The sequence below is a fragment of the Bos mutus genome, chromosome X (genome assembly GCF_027580195.1).
Source record: "Bos mutus isolate GX-2022 chromosome X, NWIPB_WYAK_1.1, whole genome shotgun sequence".
Lineage (NCBI taxonomy): Eukaryota > Metazoa > Chordata > Mammalia > Artiodactyla > Bovidae > Bos > Bos mutus.
In genome coordinates, this window is record NC_091646.1 from 23,064,590 (window position 1) to 23,086,512 (window position 21,923).

At 44.1% G+C, this 21,923-nt stretch overlaps 1 protein-coding gene across 1 annotated transcript in view; it reads left to right on the forward strand.

The window, feature by feature from the left end:
• Positions 1-7,068: 7,068 nt before the first annotated feature.
• PLAC1 (placenta enriched 1) overlaps positions 7,069-21,923 on the forward strand; it is an 82,501-nt gene continuing 67,646 nt past the window's right edge. The window contains exon 1 of the mRNA XM_070366052.1: positions 7,069-7,265. The gene's annotated coding sequence lies outside the window, so the exon portion shown is untranslated. The remainder of the gene's footprint in view (positions 7,266-21,923) is intronic.

Sequence of the window (21,923 nt, forward strand, 5' to 3'; positions counted from 1 at the left end):
AATGGGAAGTCAAGTGGGCCTGAGAAAGCATCACTACGAACAAAGCTGGTAGAGGTGATGGAATTCCAGTTGAGCTATTTCAAATCCTGGAAGATGATGCTGTGAAACTGTGCACTCAACATGCCAGCAAATTTGGAAAACTCAGCAGTGGCCACAGGACTGGAAAAGGTCAGTTCTCATTCCAATCCCAAAGAAAGGCAATGCCAAAGAATGTTCAAACTACTGCACAATTGCACTCATCTCACATGCTAGTAGAGTAATGTTCAAAATTCTCCAAGCCAGGCTTCAGCAATACGTGAACCGTGAACTTCCAGATGTTCAAGCTGGTTTTATAAAAGGCAGAGGAGCCAGAGATCAAATTGCCAACAGCTGCTGGATAATGGAAAAAGCAAGAGAGTTCCAGAAAAACATCTATTTCTGCTTTATTGACTATGCCAAAGCCTTTGACTGTGTGGATTACAATAAACTGTGGAAAATTCGGAAAGAGATGGGAATACCAGACCACCTGACCTGCCTCTTGAGAAACCTGTATGCGGGTCAGGAAGCAAAAGTTAGAACTGGACGTGGAACAACAGACTGGTCCAAATTGGGAAAGGAGTATGTCAAGGTTGTATATTGTCACCCTGTTTATTTAACTTATATGCAGAATACATCATGAGAAACGCTGGGCTGGAGGAAGCACAAGCTGGAATCAAGATTGCCGGGAGAAATATCACTAACCTCAGATATGCAGATGACACTACCCTTATGGCAGAAAGTGAACAAGAACTAAAGAGCCTCTTGATGAAAGTAAAAGGGGAGAGTGAAAAAATTGGCTTAAAGCTCAACATTCAGAAAACAAAGATCATGGCATCTGGTCCTATCACTTCATGGCAAATAGATGGGGAAACAGTGGAAACAGTGGCTGACTTTATTTTTCTGGGCTCCAAAATCACTGCAGATGGTGACTGCAGCCATGAAATTAAAAGACGCTTACTCCTTGGAAGGAAAGTTATGACCAACCTAGACAGCAAATTAAAAAGCAGAGACATTACTTTGCCAACAGAGGTCCATCTAGTCAAGCCTATGGTTTTTCCAGTAGTCATGTATGGATGTGAGAGTTTGACTATAAAGAAATCTGAGCGCCAAAGAATTGATGCTTTTGAACTGTAGTGTTGGAGAAGGCTCTGGAGAGTCCCTTGGACTCCAAGGAGATCAAATCAGTCCATCCTAAAGGAGATCAGTCCTGGGTGTTCACTGGAGGGACTGATGTTGAAGCTGAAACTCCAATACTTTGGCCCCCTGATGCAAAGAGCTCACTCATTGGAAAAGACCCTGTGCTGGGAAAGATTGAGGGCAGGAGGAGAAGGGGATGACAGAGGATGAGATGGTTGGATGGCATCACGGACTCAATGGATATGGGTTTGGGTGGACTCCGGGAGTTGGTGATGGACAGGGAGGCCTGGCATGCTGCGGTTCATGGGGTCCCAAAGAGTCGGGCATGACTGAGCGATTGAACTGAACAGAACTTGAGCATCTACCATGTGGCAGCCACTGTGCTGAGCACTAGAAATACAGCAGAATACAAGATAGACATTAATCCTGCTGAATCAATAATTACACAGATTATTGTTCACTTAGACTTTTCATAAGTTCCTTAAATAAGATTATATAACAGGAGCCTGACCTACTGTAGAGGGGTTGAGGATGTGACATTTAATCTGATATGTGATGAACGCATAGGAAGTCAGGCAATGGAAGAGGGAGAGCAAAGTAGAATAGCCTTCATCTCAGGTGATGGGAACAGCCTATATCATGCTTGTATAAAGCACAAATGTCCATCCAGTACACAAACAGATATATATCTTTGGCATTAAATTTTCATGAGGGAATATGATTAGGAAAAATTATTTTAAAAGTCTCCCAAGAGGAGGGAAGTGATAACGGGAAAAAAAAAAAAAGGTTGGGAATATTGGTCTATATAAAGAATGTGGCACTTTTGAGCTATTACAGTAGCAGTGGTAGAGTTAAGATGCTGGCCTCTTCCCATAAGGACTGATGACCTACCTGCAGGTTACTGAGCTTGATATTAAGACAGGAAGTTAGAGGACTCCTGGTATTCAACAACTTGGAAATTTTCCTCTAGTATGTTTCAAATACTGCCTCTTCCTCATTCACTCTATTCTCTTACTGGACACTTGTTAGAAACTCTCCTTGTATCCTCCATATAGTGTGTAACATCTTTCTAATACTTTCCATTTCTTTATTCTTCTGTCTTGCATCCTTGATAATTTCCTCAGATCTAGCTTCTAGTTCACTAATCCTCCTTTCAACTGCATCTGGTTTGCTGTTTATCTATATTTCTCCCATTTCAGTTTCATATTTTTGTTCTTTTTCAAGTCTACCTGTATTTTTCAAACTATTCTATTTTGCTCTTATAATTCTTATTCCTTTAAAAAAATTTTTGAACATTCAAACCATACTTATTTTAAAGTCCCTTTCATATTTCTGTATTTGCTATAATTCTTAAGGTGTGAATTCTCCCATTTGTCATGCTAGTCTCACAGTGGCTTATTTCCTTGGGGACTCAGCAAGTTTTGGCTATGAGTTCATCTTCAGAATCATAGTGACAGACACAGATCCATGTGCTATACTATCTGGATTTGAGTTCTGGCTCCGCCACGTAGTAGCTGTGTGGCCTTAGGCCAGTTACTTAATCTTTCTGTTCTTTAGGTTCAGAATCTTTAAAAATAGGGCTATTCTAAGAATTTGTTAGTATAAGCAAAGCCCTTAGTACAGTACCCACACTTAATGAAGCACTTGATCAGCATATTACTGTTACATGGCAAGAACTGCTTTACCTGGGAGGCTTATTTGCATAACTCAGGTTAATGTGACTATCTCCCCACTCTCAGCTCAAAGTAGCCAGGACACTTCTGAATTGTTTTTATTCTTCTATACCTGTCCACATTTATGGGCCAGCACTTCTAGCTGCCGGATTTCTGAAGTGAAGTGAAGTAGCTCAGTCGTGTCCGACTCTTTACGACCCTGTGGACTGTAGCCTACCAGGCTCCTCCCTCCATGGGATTCTCCAGGCAAGAGTACTGGAGTGGGTTACCATTTCCTTTTCCAGGGGATTTTCCTGACAGAGGGATTGAACCCGGGTCTCTTGCATTGCAGGCAGACGCTTCAACCTCTGAGCCACCAGGAAGCCCTTTCTAGAGGAGTTCAAATCCCACCCCCATCCCCCACTCTGCCACTAAAACCTTGAACCTGGGACTCATGTCCACTTTGAATCCCTTTGTAGACTGTGGAGTGGTTATGGCTCTGAGCTACCTCTTCATTTCTGGTTCTAGAATTTGTTTGCTTGGTTTTCGTTTTTGATCTCTGCTGCATATTTAAATTTTCTAAAAACAATACATTTGTAGTGGAAGAGGAGCTTCCTGCTACAACTCAGGCAACTGAAATGAACAGAAATCCCTGCATGTTCTTTCTAAAGAGGCTTAGCTGTCATTTGGCCATGAGATCCTTGAGAGAACCCAGTACACAAAAGGACATGTTTTATTTGCATTTGTATCCCCTAACCCTAGCACGGGGCCTGGTACACTTGACATATGCTTACTGAATTAAGAAATGAAACACCACATTGGCAACAAGCCTTCAGCTCACTGATTTCTCTAAGTCCTACAAGCCTTCAGCTCACTCGTTTCTCTTAGCTTTACCACCACCGCTGCCATGGTGTGGGCCCCCCCCCCCCTCGTTCCTGTGAATGAGCTCTGTCAAAAAGATACAGTTTCTAACAAACAAAAAGAGGTGTAATGCATTCAATCAGTGACTAGCTCAAGGACAAGCACCTGATCTGGGTTTCTTTTACTCTCAAAGCAAAATAGCCAAGTGGAAACACTTCAGAGGCCATAGATTATTCTGATTTTCAGACTGTTTTTGTTCAGCACCAGAGTAAAACGTTGAACAGGTAGCTGATGCAATCTGGCAAAGTAAGTATATAGCTCTATTTATATTAAGATACACACATATATCAGGCCATCAGCAGTATTTGTATAAACAGTGACTCTCCTATGAAGGTAAAGGCCACCCCCTTCAGTTCCAGTGACTGAGATATATTTTTCCAATCCTGGGGGCAAATACAGACGCAGCAAGTTCCTTCTTCCCCTTGGAAATTTGGCAGACTTGCCAGCTCTGACTCTGTTGCCACATTCCCTTGGGGTTTTATGACTCTGTGCATATGGCCTGTGTGAAGGCTTCACTTAGGTCACCTTATGCCTTTGGCAGTCAGCATGGTGGATGACGATTCAGGAAGACCCTGGTGTTTCCCAGATGGGTCCAGATCTGGCCATGCAATTACTGCCCTCCAGCTGGGAAATGTGACGCCGGGGTGATGAAGTAGCTGCTGAGAAGGAGGTAGTTTGACTCTGAATTTGGTCTGTTCTTTATTTAAATCCAAAGACTGAACCAACACACACACACATATGCACACATACATATATTGATAAAATCAATAGCATACACACACAAATACACCACTCCCCAATTACAGGGGGTGTTCTTTTGGATTTCCTGGTGGACTCCCCTAAACATGTATTTCCTAAGCTCATCTCCTATGCTGGCCCCTGTTTACTTGTCTCATCATTCTCTCTTCCTTTGCTCTCCTACTTATTTCCTTATGATCGCTTTTAACCCTCTTGGAGTTCCCATGAACCCAGTTTGACGCCCTTTAAGGCACATAAAGGGATCCTAAATCCTTCTTCAGTGTGAGCTGCTTTGCTTCATTCTGTCCCATGATCACAGAGAAGCCTGTCTCTGGTCTCAGTTCTGAAGGGAGGCAGCCTCCTCAGGGAAGCTGCCCCATCACTGGTAATATGACACTACCCTTGGGGTGGGCATTCTCACTTGTAAAGGAGAGAACTGGAATAAATTTGGTCCTAATCAGAGCATCTCAAATAAGTCATCCTTCCTTCCATCAACACAGTGTTCGTTCACTGTTACTCCAGAGGCAGCAGGGAAAGAATATGGAGTCTGTACTTAGGCAAACTTGGCTTCAAAATCCAAGTTCAGCTGTTAATAGCTGGGTGACCTTGGGTGAGTTTCTTCCCCTCTGAGTCTCTGTTTCTTTATCTAGTTGGAATCAAATAGAGCATATATGCAAAGTGCTGGACACATAATAGCCACTCTGTATATAGGAGCCATGACTACGATCATCTGGATGATGGTCGTAGGCCTTGGCCCTTCTCATCTCACCTGAGGCAGAAATTCTCAGAGCCCTATTTTCTCAGGGTTAAATGGAGGACTGTAAAGATCCACAAACATCTTTCCACATCCAGTGGTGTGATAAGCTCAGAGCTGCTGACGCTCAGCACAGCACTAGCTCTCTAAACTCTAGACAAACAACAGACAGATCTCCTGCCCTCAAGGGGCCCCAGCGGTCCAAACTAGCAGATAAGAGGAAAATGTAAACATCAGGGATTAGGTTTCAACATATGAATTTTGAAGGGACACAAACATTCAGTCCATAGCAACTAGCATCTGCTAAAGTATTCCCCGTAGACCACAAGGGTTATGGAAATTCACAGGGTGGCTGCGGGTGGGGGTAGGGGGGCTGCTGTGGATAGGAAGTCTTCCTGGAAGCAGCAGGGCTTCAGCTGGGACTCCAAGAAAGGGCAAGATTTGAAGAGACCCTTACAAGGACGGGGAGCTCGGCAGACATATGCTGGACAAACTTGAGAATTAGGCACAGTTATTATTTCCATTTTACGAGTAAGAAAATGGAAGGGCAGAGAAGCCTAGTGACTTGTGCAGGGTCACTTAGCAAGTAATTGGCAGCACTGGAATTTAAGTGGGGCTCTGTCTCTGATGCTGGAGGCTGGTATTCAAAGGTGAAAAAAGATGGGTCTTTGCTGGGAAGTAGGAGCTAGGGAGCCACTGACTTTTTCAAAGAGAGTGACACGGTGAAGGCAATGTTTGTTTTATATACTTGGGGCACAGATGTTTAGGGGAAGATTCTGGCACCAGAGGGGTCAGTTAGGAAGCAGTGGCAGTAGTTTAAGGATGAGGATTAAAGGCCTGACCTGGGGGCAGAGGCATAGTGGGACTGGAGAAGACATAAAAACATGAGGCATGTCAAAGGGCAAACTGACAGTCTTGGGAACTGACTGCATACAGAGAATACAGGGCAAGGGGATTAAAGTATCAGATCTGAGAACCAGAAGATTCATAATGCTGATACTGGAGATACTGGGAAGGTGAGCTAGTTTGAAGATTGATGTTTATATGAAGCAGGGTCTGATTTCCTTTATTACTATTGCTATTAATTGTACTAAAAAAAGAATGTATACTATGAGGAAACTAACAAATTCAGAATATGAGATATTCTACAACACCACTGACCTGAACTCTTCAAAAAGTCAATGTCACACACACAGACACAAAAATTAAGGCCACACACCACCGCAGAATCAATTACTCTAAAAAGACATGAGTTGGCACAATACATGAACCTTGATTTTGGATTTTTTTATTTAAAAGGACTCTATAAGACATAGGATATTGGGACAATTTGAATATGAATTGGAAACTACAAGATATTTTATTTAGTTTCTTAGCTGTAATAATGATTTGTGGTGAAGAAGGAGAATTTCCTTATTCTTAGGAGAGTCATTCTGAAGAATTTAGGGTAGTGTGGCATGATGCCTGTAACTTACAATCAAGTAGCTCAACAAAGAAAAAAATATGTGTATGTATAACTAGATTGATCAATAGAAATATACAGCAAATACATCAACAAGTTAATTGTGGAATTTAATGGGTATAATGTGTATTCATTGTACTTCTTTTTTTAAAACTCTATGTGTGTTTGAAATTTTTCAAAATAAGATTAGGGAAAAAATAATTCCCAAAAATATGAACATAGTAAAAAGTTAACCCATACAAAAAAGGATATGTAGTGAACATTTCTACCCTACACACTCAGTACTCCCTTCCCAGAAGCAACCACTGTTCACGTGTCTTGAAATATTATCTGCATTTACAAGGCTGTATTTATGTTTGTAGATCCTTTTGTAAAATAGAGTTCATGCTATAAATCTTTTTGGTAGCTGCAATAGACTCTCTTTTATCTATGCAGTTGGGGGAGTAGTTGGTCAGTTAATTAAAAGTCCATTAAAGAAGTGCCTGGATCTACCAGGGAGAGGTGTTCCTGGGCATCCAGTGTCGGTGCATTTTACGGAGGAAATGGAATGGAAACTCCTGAGAGTTGGCTCCACAGAGGCCTGGTAAGCAAGCTTCCGCTGCAATGCTGGCAGCTCACTTTTTGTATAAGTTTCCAGACTTCTCAGAGATTGTTCCATAGGACAATGTATAGACCTGCCTCATTCTTTCAGGCTAGTTTTGAGGATGAGTTGCTTCTAGGATGAGTATAGTTGTAATCATATTGTACTTGGGGTGATGCAAGGCAGGGGAGCATCTGGGTGGAAATTTCCTGGGCTTTCTGAACTTACCTGATCTGAAGAATACTTGGGTATTTTTTGAACAAGCTCCCGAGCTTGGGAAATGCTGCCGTAAACAGTTGGAGAAACACGGCTGGGCCTCCGGTGACAAGATTACTCTGAGGGGTGGAGCTCCCACGAATGGTGCTAGTTAAATGCAGAATAGACAGAGAAGGCAAGACGCCAGAGAAACGCGGAGGTCCAAGGACAGAGCTCACAAACTCCCATGCGAGCTTCCGCCCTCTGCCCTTGCTCACCAGAGATGATTGCCTCCTGTTGCAATCTGGGGGGTCACATTTCCAAAGCATGTGCAACTTTGCATATGAAAACCCTCCCTAACTGCCAGCACCTGGGCAAATTCAAATCCTCTACTCCAACATCAGGGTCCTCCCTGCAAATGAGAAGGTTTGATTGGAAAAATGTGACTCCAGAAACCAGATCTGGGATTGAACTGAAATTGCCTGAAAAATGAAAGCATTGGCACTATTAACAAAAAGGGACTGGATTCCTTTCTTTTTTCTCTTTTTCTTTCTTTTTTTTTTTTTTTTTTGCAGCTAAATCCTGAACAGCTTGCAAACCTTGGGAGGCAGCCATCCCATTATCATTCCTGATATGGACTTGAATTTCTAAGAAATGACTTTTTTTTAAGATCTGTGGAATTGAACCCCTACTAAAAGCAGTCCAAGGAGACTCAATCACAGTTTTTCAAGAACAATCCTGAGACAAGAGCCTGAGCTCTGTGGGGCCTGGAGGGCCCAGAGACCCAGATAGCCTGGTGCCGACCCCCAGTAAGTCCCTTCAGGAGTCCTGGAAACCCCAGACATTTATCTAAATCACCTCCTGAGGTGGGACTAGGTAGAGGAGGCAGCCAGGCCTCCACATCATGTAAGGGACCCAAAATGCCAGAGGGGCCCTTGATTTGTCACACTGCCAGAAAGGTTCAGATTTCAGTGTCAAGCACTGAAGTCACCCTGTCTTCTCTAAATCCAGTGTCTTGGAGGTACAGACAGGATCCTCAATCTTTTAAGATCAGTTTTTCACTTAAAGTAAAAAAAACAAATGCAAAAGGGAAGGTAGAACTGGGTCTGGTCTTGGGTGTGAGCCTGGACAGTGGGCTGCTGCTAAGTCACTTCAGTCGTGTCTGACTCTGTGTGACCCCATAGTCGGCAGCCCACCAGGCTCCCCTGTCCCTGGGATTCTCCAGGCAAGAACACTGGAGTGGGTTGCCATTTCCTTCTCCAATGCATGAAAGTGAAAAGTGAAAGTGAAGTCGCTGAGTCGTGTCCGACTCTTAGCGACCCCATGGACTGCAGCCCACCAGGCTCCTCCATCCATGGGATTTTCCAGGCAAGAGTACTGGAGTGGGGTGCCAGGAAAGGAAGCCTAGAGGGCCCAGGGCCAGCCCACCTGGTCCTAGTAGACCCTTTGGGAATGAGGGAAGTGAGGTGTGGGGCCCAGGGAGAGGCAAAGTCAGGAAGTGCATGAGGGACCTGGGCCAAGACGGTCTGCTGTGGCCCCACGGGCACACACGGGCCCTATTGACTGGGACACCGGGAAACCATCACACGGTCTCCAATCCCCTAACTGTGTGGTTACCATGACCATGCCAAGTGTGTATGCTTCCCACATCTTTTGTGAGCCTGCTAACCCCAGACGCTTCCTCGTGCCCCATGGTTCAGTGGCACAGACTCCAGTGGCGGGGGGCAGTGGCAGGAGCCTCATGGCTGAGGGAGCAGGCCTCAAGGACCTTACAAAACAATTTACTCTGACTCTGCTATGCCTCTTAAGAACTCCACAGCTCTGAATTTTTAAAAAATTTTTCATTATCCTCCCACTACCCACACACTTTAAAAAAAAAAAAAAAATTTGTCCAGGCTGGGTCTTCGTTGCTGCATCCAGGCTTTTTTCTCTAGCTGCAGCAAGCAGGAGCTACTCTCTAGCTCGGTGCATGGGTTGCTCATGGGTGAGCTCTCTTGCCATGGAGCACGGGTTCTAGGGTGCACAGGCTTCAGTGGTTGCAGCACGTGGGCTCAGTAGTTGTGGCATGTGGGCGTGTAGGCCTACAGCGTGAGAGATCTTTCCAGACCAGGAATCAAACTTGTGACTCCTCCACTGGCAGATGGATTCTTAAGCACTGGACCACCAGAGAAGTACCCCCCATCACACTTTTAAAGGCACATACTCTGTGCCAAGTGCTAGAGTAAGCATATTAGATGTATCGTTTAATTCATCCTCATCAAAACCCTGTGAGGTGGGTATTCTCATTGCCTTCATTTTACAGATGTGGAAACTGAGGCCCAGAGAGGTCAAGTCATGTGGCCAGCACAGCCCATCTATTCAGTAGCAGAGCTTCTAGAAGTCAGCTAGCATGCTAGAATCCATCAGATTACTTTTCTTAAACTTACCTTTAACTTGTCTCTCCCAATCAATTCAACTTGTCTGCACAGTGAGTTTTACCCAGCAGTTCCAGCCTAGGCTTCTTTTGGAGTCTGCCTAAGCTGGCTAGATGGTTGCATCTGGGTCATTGTAATCCAAAAAGGCTTAATTAAAATCGGGAAATACATTCAACTGTGTCTCCAGCAATGCTATGAACTCTAGATGTGGCAAATGAGGTTGTGAGGACATTAAAGGCATACAAGGTGCTTGGGGCACAGCAGAGGCACTTGGAAAATACACACCTATGTGCCAGTATAAGTTGAGAAATGAGAAAAGGGAAGTGTTTGGCTCTAGATGACTGAGTTTCCTTTTGTAAAGACTGTGGACAAAGGGACTTTTCCACTAAAAGACACTTTGGGTCTGGGGGGAACCGTCTCCAGTCTGCAGGGCTTCAAGCAGGACTTTGCAAGATGGGTGTTTGGGTGGGTGAGGAGGGGAAAGTGGGTGACAACTGGCAGTCTGAGGGCATGAAGAGGACAGAGGAAGAGAGGGGACAGAGAAGAGGGGATGAGAGACTGGAAGTAAAGGGAGCAGGCCCAGAAGAGAGAGAAGAGGAAGGACAGAGATGATTGGGGGTGAGGGGCAGTAAAGGAGAAATTGTGGGAAAGAGACGAGGGATTGGCTTTGAAAAATCGGTTCCTTCTTTCAATAAATCATTATTAAGGGCCTTCTATGTGCCAAATACTGTGTTAGGTGCTCCGGACACTGGGAGACACCACAGACCTGGAGCTTCTTTGTGGGCTTGTTCTGCCTGTAATTTAGCCCCTTTAGAGAGAGTCATCGGAGAAGGCAATGGCACCCCACTCCAGTACTCTTGCCTGGAAAATCCCATGGACGGAGGAGCCTGGAAGGCTGCAGTCCATGGGGTTGCTAAAAGTTGGACACAACTGAGCAACTTCACTTTCACTTTTCATTTTCATGCATTGGAGAAGGAAATGGCAACCCACTCCAGTGTTCTTGCCTGGAGAATCCCAGGGACGGGGGAGCCTGGTGGGCTGCCGTCTATGGGGTCGCACAGAGTCGGACACAACTGAAGCAACTTAGCAGCAGCAGCAGCAGCAGCAGAGAGAGTCATAGCAGAAGGCAATGGCACCCCCACTCCGGTACTCTTGCCTGGAAAATCCCATGGACGAAGGAGCCTGGAAGGCTACAGTCCATGGGGTCGTTGAGGGTCGGACATAACTGAGCGACTTCACTTTCACTTTTCACTTTCCTGCATTGGAAAAGAAAATGGCAACCCACTCCAGTGTTCTTGCCTAGAGGATCCCAGGGACGGTGGAGCCTGATGGGTCGCACAGAGTCGGACATGACTGAAGTGACTTAGCAGCAGCAGCAGAGAGAGTCATAAGGATCAACAGGGCCACTTGCTGAACTGTGCTGGGCTGTGAGGCAGGGAGGGTCTTTGGAGTAAGGGTCTTTGATGGTCTTAGGAGAATCTTTGAAGGTCTTAGGAATAAGCTGGGTTGCATTTGCCCTTAAAGTATGACTCAAAATTGTGACATTGGGACTTCCCAGGGTCAGGTGTCCGTCCATGCTGTTATCACCAGGTTGCTTCTCATCTGCCTCATTAAACACATATCTGCATGGACTGGAGCCGTGTAGTGGCTTGTCTCTTCCACAGAGTAAAGGGTCTATGTTTGTGATACCGTCACTCGGCTGCCTTTCCTCTTCCCTTCCTGAGTTCTGAAGCACACTCTTCATGACTGAGGTTGCTGTAAGGATAGTTTCTGGAGAAGTGAGGACTGACAGTATAGTCAGTGGTCCACTGGTAAAAAGTTTAACAATTGGCCCTCTCAGTTAGTGGGAGAGAAGGATGCTGATTTATAGCATTTGCAGATTTCCACACTTTCACATGGTGTAAACACTCCCACCAAGGCCAATTTCAGGCTCTCAGTATGTTGTCATGGAACAGTCATAAAGAGGGACTTCCCTAGCAGCCCAGTGGTTAGACTCTGAGCTTCCACTGCAGGGATCATGGGTTCGACCCCTGGTCAGGAAACTAAGATCCTGCATGAGGTGCAATGTGGCCCCAATTATTTTTTTAATTTTTAAAAAAGAGTTGGGATGAGATGTCCACCTGTGCACTATCATAGGGTGTTTCTACCACATAGGCATAACAGATGTAAATCAAGAGCATAGATAATAGTGAAGTGTAGCAAGATAATTTGGAAGTGATGAGTATTCAGTATGTATCAGCCTTATATCTTGAATATAATTTAATTGCCAATATACCTAATTTAATGTTTAACAATGACTTTATTCAACAAATCAACTCCCCCAATCTTTGTTGAACAATCAGTTTTCACTATCCAACAGGGTGTGGTTCTATGTCCCTTTTCTCTTAGCTTCAGCGAGAGAAAGAGAAGCTGTGGAAACAGAGCCTCGGGGCCCTCACCCCACTTTAACCAGAGCAGCCCCACTTGTATTCATTTTTTGGTTCTGTGTTTGAACGAAGGATTCCAATGTTTAAAAAAAAATTTTTTTTGAACACACTCGTGTAGATGGGCTATGATGCCCTTTCTATCTGCGATATCCAGAGTGAGCCATGCCCCATCTCCCCTTTCCTTGCCTGGACCCATTTTTGTCACTCAGGCTTCCTCCTCCTGCTACTCCCAGCAATCCTCTGTCCCATCCCAAGGATTCTCAACTCCACTGAAGGGACAACTGTTATCGTTGGATCTGGTTTCGACTGGGATTCCTTCTGGGCATACTTTACTCTTCAGCATGTGACTCCAGAAGCTTCTTCTAAAGGTCTTTCAGATACAAAGGGATGGATGTACAAAGGGCAGAATTCCAAGAAGGCGGGGTACTCCCATAATCGACCTAATTTATATCTTGCATTCTCCGTCCAAAAGCTCTACGTGTCAGTGGACTACTGGGTTACCAATTGCTGCCCGATCATGGATCTCTATTTTTCTTTACACAACACAGTTTTCTTTATGTAAAAGCTGAAAACTGTTCTTAGCAGATGTTTGGGTTGCTCTCCCACTGAATGCAAGTTTTTCAGCCATGGAAATGCATGAGGGGGCCGCAGGGGTTATGGATGTGACACAATTCTTTTCTGAAGGCAAATTCACCCTCCTGAGCTTGCCAGAGAAATTATTTTTCCAGGAAAACTAAACAGTAAGCACATACTTGGATGTTCCTTGCAGGCAAGAGAGGAGCCCTTTCTATCCCATTAAGGTCAGGCAATTGCCCAAATGATTTGCTTCACTGCCTATCATAACGGGGAGTGTGGGACAGAACCAGCGGGAGCCTACTCTCATCTCTCTCCCTCCAGCAGTCACAGTCGAGCAAAGTTCACAGGCACAGGCACCCTCTGAAGCCTGCAGTCAGAGAAGCTGAGGCTGGGGCCACTTGGAAACCCCTCAACACACACGCGCGCACACACACACGCACACACACACACACACACACGCACATGCACACACATGCACACGCACACACACGCACACACACACACACACACACAGTGTTCCCCTAGCTCAGTGCCACAGCTCAGCTCATATGGATCAGTGTTCTAGAACCAAACATGGAGAGATGGCATTTGGTACGTGGAAGCTGGGACCTAGGAGCTCACAGGATGGGATACAGTGCTGAGCTTCCTGGTCAGCTGCCAAGTCTGCCGGGTGTGCGCTGTTCAAATCCGATAGGGTAGCCAGTGGCCCAGGAGCTTGGGAGGGAGTGGAGGCTGCTATTTCCTGCCTGTAAGGCTGCCTTCAGAGGCTTAGGGGTACGTTCGCAGCTTGGTTTCTCAGGTTCTGTCCCCACTCTTGACAAACTCCCCTTGTCCCCATTTCCCTGAGAGTGATGGCTCTATATCTGAAGGCTCTTACAGGAGGGAGGGATGAATGCATGCCCAGCACATAAAACAGACTCAAAGCCAAGCTCTGTCCAGTCTAGGCCAACTTAGGTGATAAATCTTGCTCAATTCCCTGGTCAGAATACCTTTGGCTACCTCTGCAAGCCAGGTCTATTCTCCATCCAGAGCCCTTTGGCTACAGTCCCTGCACAGTCGGCACTTTCTCCTCTTCTCTGGCCAAGCTGAGCTCACTCTCCCCTGGCTCCCCCAAAGCCCTTCACTTTCAGAATCAGAATCCTTTGAACCCAAACTTTGTCTCTTACAAAAGTCTCTTCTTTTACCTCCAACTTTATTCCAACCTAGACTCCTAAATTCTCTTGAGGCTTCCAACACTTGAATTCGGGGGAATTTGGTCTTTCCAGGGGAAACAGAAGTGTTCCTTATTTATTTATTAACATCCAGGGGCTGCTATCATATATAGATGATCCACAGGAGATAGCAACCTGAGTGTGTTTTTCCCTCATCACTTGCTCTTGACCTTGGAGAGAGGTTTGAAAGCTAAATGTAAACCATTAGCAAAATACTGTCTTTTCAATGCACCAAAAGGAGGGAAAGTTAGCTTATCTTTCAGAAGCCCCCAGAGTATTGTGGACTAGCTGAGTAAGTGTAATTAGAAAAAGGAAAAGGGAAGTCAAGGATAAATTCACATGGAGCTGAAGGAGCCTCATGATAAAGTGTATTTTCCCAAGAATTGCCGGAAAGCAAAGCTGTTCAGCCTTTGGGAAATGGTGAGTCCAAGAATTTCTGAAGCGCCCCCACCCTTCACCTGGCCATGGCCTTGATATCACCAAAGAGTTCTGCTTGCTCTGCTCCAGGCTCAAGCAGCAAGCTGTTTTCATTGCTACTTTCCAAACTGTGCTCATATCCATTATCTCACTTGATTCTTGCCAGGACCCTGTGAGGTAGGTAGGACAACTATTAGTTTTCCCTGGGCTCACTTTTGGAAGATGCCCAGGACTCAGATTTTGCACAATTGTAACTTGACAGATTTGGCTCCATTTTTACATGCTAACAAAACCTGGCCCAGCCTAATCCTTATGTAAAGGGGAGATTTTTCCTGCAACATTGAACTAAACTAGGCAGAGAGATTCCTGACCATCAGGGGTGACATGATGGGGCGGGGGGCAATCTCAAAAAAATTTAGTAATTCTACCCCTCCCCTCCCTTTCTAGAGCACAGGCTTTTGAATGGGGAGGGCTTGTGTTATCCTCAAGCTACTCAAACCTTCTTTCTTGAAGACTCGATGCTAGCTATATTTGATCAAACAATTGATCAAGTGCCGATTGTGGAGGCACAGAGAAGTATGAGATGTGGACCCCGACTTCCAGGAACTTACAGTTTGCTGGGAGCTAAACTTGTACACTGGAGAAGGCAATGGCACCCCACTCCAGTACTCTTGCCTGGAAAACCCCATGGACCGAGGAGCCTGGTAGGCTGCAGCCCATGGGGTCGCTAAGAGTCGGACACGACTCAGCGACTTCACTTTCACTTTTCACTTTCATGCATTGGAGAAGGAAGTGGCAACCCACTCCAGTGTTCTTGCCTGGAGAATCGCAGGGACGAGGGAGCCTGGTGGGCTGTCATCTCTGGGGTCGCACAGAGTCAGACATGACTGAAGCAACTTAGCAGCAGCAGCAAACTTGTACACACGAGACAACAGTACATATCAGGCAAAACAGTGAATGTCAGGGAGAGTTGATGCAGCCAGGGGAGGCATCTCAGAGAGTCAGAACACAGGAGGGTGGTTAAAAGCATGAGCTCTGGGGTTGTGCAATGAACATGGCTTTGCAGTCCAGATCCACCATTACTAATGGAAACTTTGAACAAATCACTATACCCTATCTGTAAAATGGGATGAAAATTAATAAACAGCTATCACATTAAGTTGCTGAGATTAAATGAACACAGTACCCAGCACATAGTTAAGTGTTTAACAAATGGCATCATTCAGGCACTATTTAAGCTGATCACTGAAGAATGGGTGGTTTGGAGACACTCATAGAGAGAGTTAGAACAATACAAGGCATGGAATTAAACAAAGTCACTGAATTTAAAAATAAAGGAGGTGTGTGAGGATGCTGAGGATAATGGTCTTACCAAAGCAGAGGATACACGTTAAAGGACTAGGAAAAAAATACACTTTGTTAAGTTAGGTGCAGCTAGATGGTGAAAAGCCTTGACAACCAAGCAGAGGAGATAGACTGGATATAACAGGAAGTGAGAAGCCAGCAGAGACTCTGAAGCAAGAGGATGATTTGGGGACAGTGGTCTTAGAGTAAGATTGGCCTGGAGGTGTGTTTAGTGACTTAGGCAGGGACTGAGGGATATCTACTATATCAGGTGTGTGTTCATATGGACTTGAACTAGAGACTTGAGAGTGAGATTACAAAGCATTTGAAAATATTGGGAGGGGGTTAACTGGATAGAATTGGCAATTGGATATGGGAAATGAAAGAGAAGGAAAAGACCAAAAGAGTTCCAAAGTTTTGAGTCTAGATGACTTGGAAAGCGGTGGTGCAATTGACAGAAAAACGGGAGTCAAAAGGAAAAGCAGGCATGGAGGAAAGGAAATGGATTCAATGTTCAATGTTCAATTTGAGATGATGGTAACACTTGCAAATAGAAATGTCTAGCAGAAAATAGTGACTGATGCAAAGAGCCAACTCATTAGAAAAGACCCTGATGCTGGGAAAGATTGAAGGCAGGAGGAGGGGGGATGGCAAAGGATGAGATGGTTGCATGGCATCACCAACTCAATGGACATGAGTTTGTGCAAACTCTGGCAGATAGTGAAGGACAGGGAAGCCTGGCACGCTGTCCATGGGGTTTCAAATAGTCAGACATGACTGAGCGACTGAACTGAACTGAGCAAAGTTATGAGATAGGTATTATTATTATTTCCCTTTTATAGATGAGGAAACTGAAGCGCAAAGAAGGTAAATAGCTTACCCCAAGCCACACAGTTAGTAAGTGGCAGAACGGAGAGTCAAACCTCCACTCTAGCTTCAGAGACTGTTTTGAATAACTCTGCTATGTTTGTTACCTCTTTAAGAAAGGAATTTTCTGTAGGTTTCTGGTAGATAGCCTTCATCAAATTAAAGTTTCCTTTTATTTCTAGTTTTCTTAGAGCTTTCTAAGAGCAAATGAGTGCTGTGTTTGTCAAATATTCTAGCTGTATCTATTGAAATGATCATATCATTTTTTCATTTAACATGCAAATATAATGAATTACATTGATATTATTTCTAATGTGAAACAACCTTGCATTTCTGGGATTAAACCCTAATTGATTCTATTATATTCTTCTTTTTAAAAGTGCAGGATTTGATTTGCTAATAATTTATTTAGGGCTTTTGTATAGTGTCATTTTTCTGTCTTCGTACAGTTTGGTATTTGTATAATGATAGTTGGGCTTCCCTGATAGCTCAGTTGGTGAAGAATCCACCTGCAATGCAGGAGACCCTGGTTCAATTCCTGTGTCAGGAAAATCCACTGGAGAAGGGACAGGCTACCCACTCCAGTATTCTTGAGCTTCCCTTGTGGCTCAGCTGGTAAAGAATCCACCTGCAATGTGGGAGACCTGGGTTCGTTCGATCCCTGGGTTGGGGAGATCCCCTGGAGAAGGGAAAGGTTACCCACTCCAGTTTCCTGGCCTGGAGAATTCCATGCACTGTATAGACCATGGGGTCACAAAGAGTCAGACACAGCTAAGCGAGCCACTTACTATAATGATAGTTTGGGGAAATAAATTGGAAGCTTTCCATCTTTTTCAATGTTCTGAAGCAGTTTGTTTATTGATAAGAGGATGTCCCGTCAAAGTTTGGTACAATTTACCTTTAAAATCTTTGTGTGTCAAGAAGGTTGAGGTGTATGCTTTTTTTTGGCATTTTTTATTCTATTTCAATTTCTTCTCCAGTTTATTGGCACAGTCTGATTTTCACCTTCTCAAACCAAGTTTGGTCATTTATATTCCCCTAGAAAACAATCCATTTCATCTAGGTTCCACATTTATTGCCATAAATATTAATACAAAATGCCAATTATTTATAACTTTATACATATACCAAGACTGACACAATTACTAAGAATATTTAAGTTTTCCTACAGTTTTTAATGCATTTGAAATGTAGTTCTCTTTTTTGTTTCCCCATCTTTTTTTCTTTCCCTCTCCCTCTATCTCTTTTTTACTCCTGAGTGGTTTATTTTTTTTTTAACAAACTTGCTAACGTTGCCTATTTTAATGGTGTTTTCAAAGAGCCAGCTTTTGTTTGTATAGATCAACTTTCCATTTTTTGTGATTGTGTATTTTGTAAATTTTTACTTTAATCTCTATTAACAAGCCTTATTCCTGTCAAGCCCATCTGTCTGGACTATCTTTCCTCCTTCCCTTCACTTGGCTGACTCCTACTCATTCTTCAGTTTATGCATCATTTCTTTCAAGAAACCTTCCCTGACCCTGCAGCATGATTTAAATGCTCATCCTCTGTCCTCCCCCAGAAACTTCCAGCGCTCATCATTCTACATTATAATTAGCTGTCTGCTTATGTCTCTCCGCTATTAGACTGCAAATTCCTTGAGGGCAGGGACCGTATCTGGTTCATAATTGTACCTCCAAGTGCTTAACACAGTACTTGGCTTCCCTGGTAGGAATTCAAATGGAAGGTTTATTGGAGGTACCACTCCATGAGTCGGCAGGCAGATCTAACAGAGAGGTTCCCCCCAGTCTGGTACATGAGGTCTGGGATCTTTGTTTGTTTTGATTGAAATATAATTGATGTACAATGTCCTGTTAGTTTCAGATGTACTGCATAGTGATTTGGCATTTGCATGCATTATTAAATGATCACCACAATAAGTCTACTAACTCTCAGCCCCATACAAAGTTATTAGAATGTTATTGACTATATTCCTTATGCTGATGATATATATTGCCTCCCCATGGCTTATTTATTTTATAACTAGAGGTTTGTACATCTTCATCCCCTGCACCTTCTTCACCTACCCTCTCAGGTATTAAAAAAGGAAAAACAATTAATTTTGATAGAACTTCCTTTCCTGATTTTTGAAGAATCAAAACCCTTCAAATGTGTAATTCCAATGGTCATCACCTAGGAAGGAGTCTTCCCCCCAACCCGCCCTCCCCTTTCAGCCCTGCATTCCAGCATGGATATAGAAGGTTTAACCCCAAAGGAGACAAGGCCAAGAGTTACCCATTAAAGGAGCTGAGGCTAACTGAAGTTAAAGGTCTACAGGCTGCCCCAGGGCTTTTCCATTTAAAAGCAGTTTTCCTGCACAGGGTCCCTTTCCTTCTCCGCAGTGAGTATGGGTGGGGGGGACCTCATCCCACACTTCCATTTTCTTGTTTCCAATCTGGTTTGAAATACCTTTCCCTCTTTTTCTTCTTTCCCCTCGATTCCCTCCTTTTATTTAGCATTGATCTTGCAGTTTTTTAATTACTTGTGTCCAGGAGGTGTTTCGAGAATATGCACTGAAGTAGTAGTTTATGAAATTGGCAACATCCATGCATTGCTGCCCTAGGTTTTCTTCTGGAAACTTCTGTGGTTAGCAGTCAGATCCAAAGAAAGCAGAACATAAGCCGAACTGAAAGAGATGCATACCAAAATTATGGAATACCGTGAACATGAGAGCCAGCTCTTGCCCACCTCTCAGTCCCCACTTCCACCCTAAGCTACAGTCTGATAGAAGACGATTTCTAGAAACAAAAATCAAAGTGGTGATAGAGCGTGTTCCTGCTCACCGTGAATTTACTCCCTGAGAAAGATGGTCTCACTTCCTTGCATAATCTGGGTTCCTCTTCGAAGAAGGGATCATGAAGCTAAAAATATACAGACATTTTTGAAACAGAACTCATTCTGAAATTGAAGGGAAGTCAGAGGAAGCAGGACTCAAAGTACACCCACTCTGTGCCACCTATCAAAGATAGAACTCAATGAAGAGAGATATCCCACAGGGCACAATGTGGGACCTGGGCTGCTGAGAAAAGGTTGCCAGGCAGGCTACTTCAGACCTTTCTGAGGTTGCTTTGCTGACAGCACATGTGTTACAGGCACCATGTTAGGCTCTAGGAATGTAGCAAAGAACAGGACACAGCTCTGCCCTTGAGGAGCTTCTAGGCTGATGTCTATATGGGACACTCTGTCCGCATTTGGAACTCTCCTGGCTATGACACATGGCACCTTGACCTGAACATGCCCCATCTCCTCAGCATTTTCAGTGGCCTCAAAGACAGGAACTGCATGTCTTTTATCTCTGTACCCCCAATATCTAGAACACTACTTCAAAGATGGTAGGCATTCAAGTAATATTTGTTAAATGAATGAATGAATGAAGGAAGGAGAGGAGGAATGATGAAAGAAAAGAGGATTAGGTGTCAACATTAGTAACAGTACTTTAGAATCCTGAGGCAGCCCCCAGAATCATGGGCCAAAAACCCAGAGATCCTTAGGTCAGCTTCACAGATGCTGGTGACTTTGAATTGGTCGCTTTTATTGTTGTGTTTACTCATCCTTGAAGGTATTAAAATAATAGAGCAGGAAAACAGTTTGGTGGCTCCTCAAAAAGTTAAACATTACCTTTTTAGTAACAAAGTTACCATATGACCCCACAACTCCATTCCTAGATATACACTGAAAAGAACTGGAAACAAGGATTCAAACTAGTACATGTACACACATATTCAGAGGCTTTGGCCTCACTACTCATGATCGCTAGAAGGTGAAAACAACCCAAAGTCCATCAATCGATGAATGAATTTTAAAAGTGTGATATACCCATACAATAGAATGTCATTCAACCATAAAAAGGAATGAGGTATTGATACATGCTACAACTTGGATGAATCTTGAAAACATTGTGCTAGGTGAAAGAAGACATAGGTCAGTTTAAGAAGATGGCCTTTTGAAGAAAGTCTTGAGAAAATGTTGGTGTAGCTAAGGAGATGGGTGAGCACAAAGTGTTGGGTACCTGGGTGGGGCAGTGCTAGGAAATGCTTATTGACTGATTTCTTGACTGAATAAAAAAAAAGATATTTACATAAAGGATCTCACTTCAGGGATGCCCTATCTTGGGTCTTGTCTTCAGGCCACATTTTGTGTCAGTGCTCTCATTCCTCCATTCTTTCACTCAACAAACATCTATTGAGCACTTCCTGTGCTCTAGGAAGCACAGTGCTAGGGATTCATAATCATACACATGGACAAGAAAAATTCACATACAATTGCAAACATTATTTTTAAACCGAGTTTCAACCTTTTACTTCTCCAAACTTTGAGCTTGATTAAACAGATTGGCAAGAGCAGGACAAGTTATGGTGACAGTGATGGTGTTTCCACAACTGGACTATGTGGTGCAAGAAGCATGGTTAAGGAGCAGAGTACTTGAAAATGAGGCCAGCTCAGGAAATGGCCCTGTGACAAAGGAAGTAGAAGAGACTGTCTTCCCGTGTGTCCTGTCCTCTCTATCCCCTGCCTGGACCACCTGGAGACAGTGGATTGAAGCAGTGTTCTCACCCTGTGTGCAGCAAACGTTTTCTCTCACCCCCAGCATAACTCACGAGGGGCCGTGTGTGAGCACTAGGTCGCCCAAAATTGAGGGGAGGCAATCTGATCAGAATGAAGAAGGGTCTGCTTCTTGCTGCCTATGCTACAGTTAATCCATTGCCATCTGTCTTTATTTTGCTGACTCACTGCTTTCATTTGGGTTGGCAGTTCTTTTGCTGTTGGCTGCAGTCTTTAACTGTTTACAGAGGGCTGAGATGGATGGAGAATTAGGGGCTTTGCATTCATTCCCTGGATGAAATCCTACCCAGGTACTGTGGGCCTCTTGTCGAGGGCTGAGGCCAAGGCCTCTGGATTTTGATGGATGGTGGAGATTAAGTGTAGGGTAACACATCATTTAGTCTGATTGCAAGGCCAGATTTCTCCCAAGTGCTGCCAAATGAGCTGGGAGGTCATGTGAATTGTCTGCCCAAGCACAAGGGAGCACGGCGCCTTTTAATTAGAACAAGGATGAAGGCTATTCGGGACCTTGGTCTGTCAGGGAACTTGGAGCACCCACATCCTATACCTCATTCAAGGTTCTCTTTAAGCTTCACCTCATCCATGGACACCTCCGCTATATTAACTTCC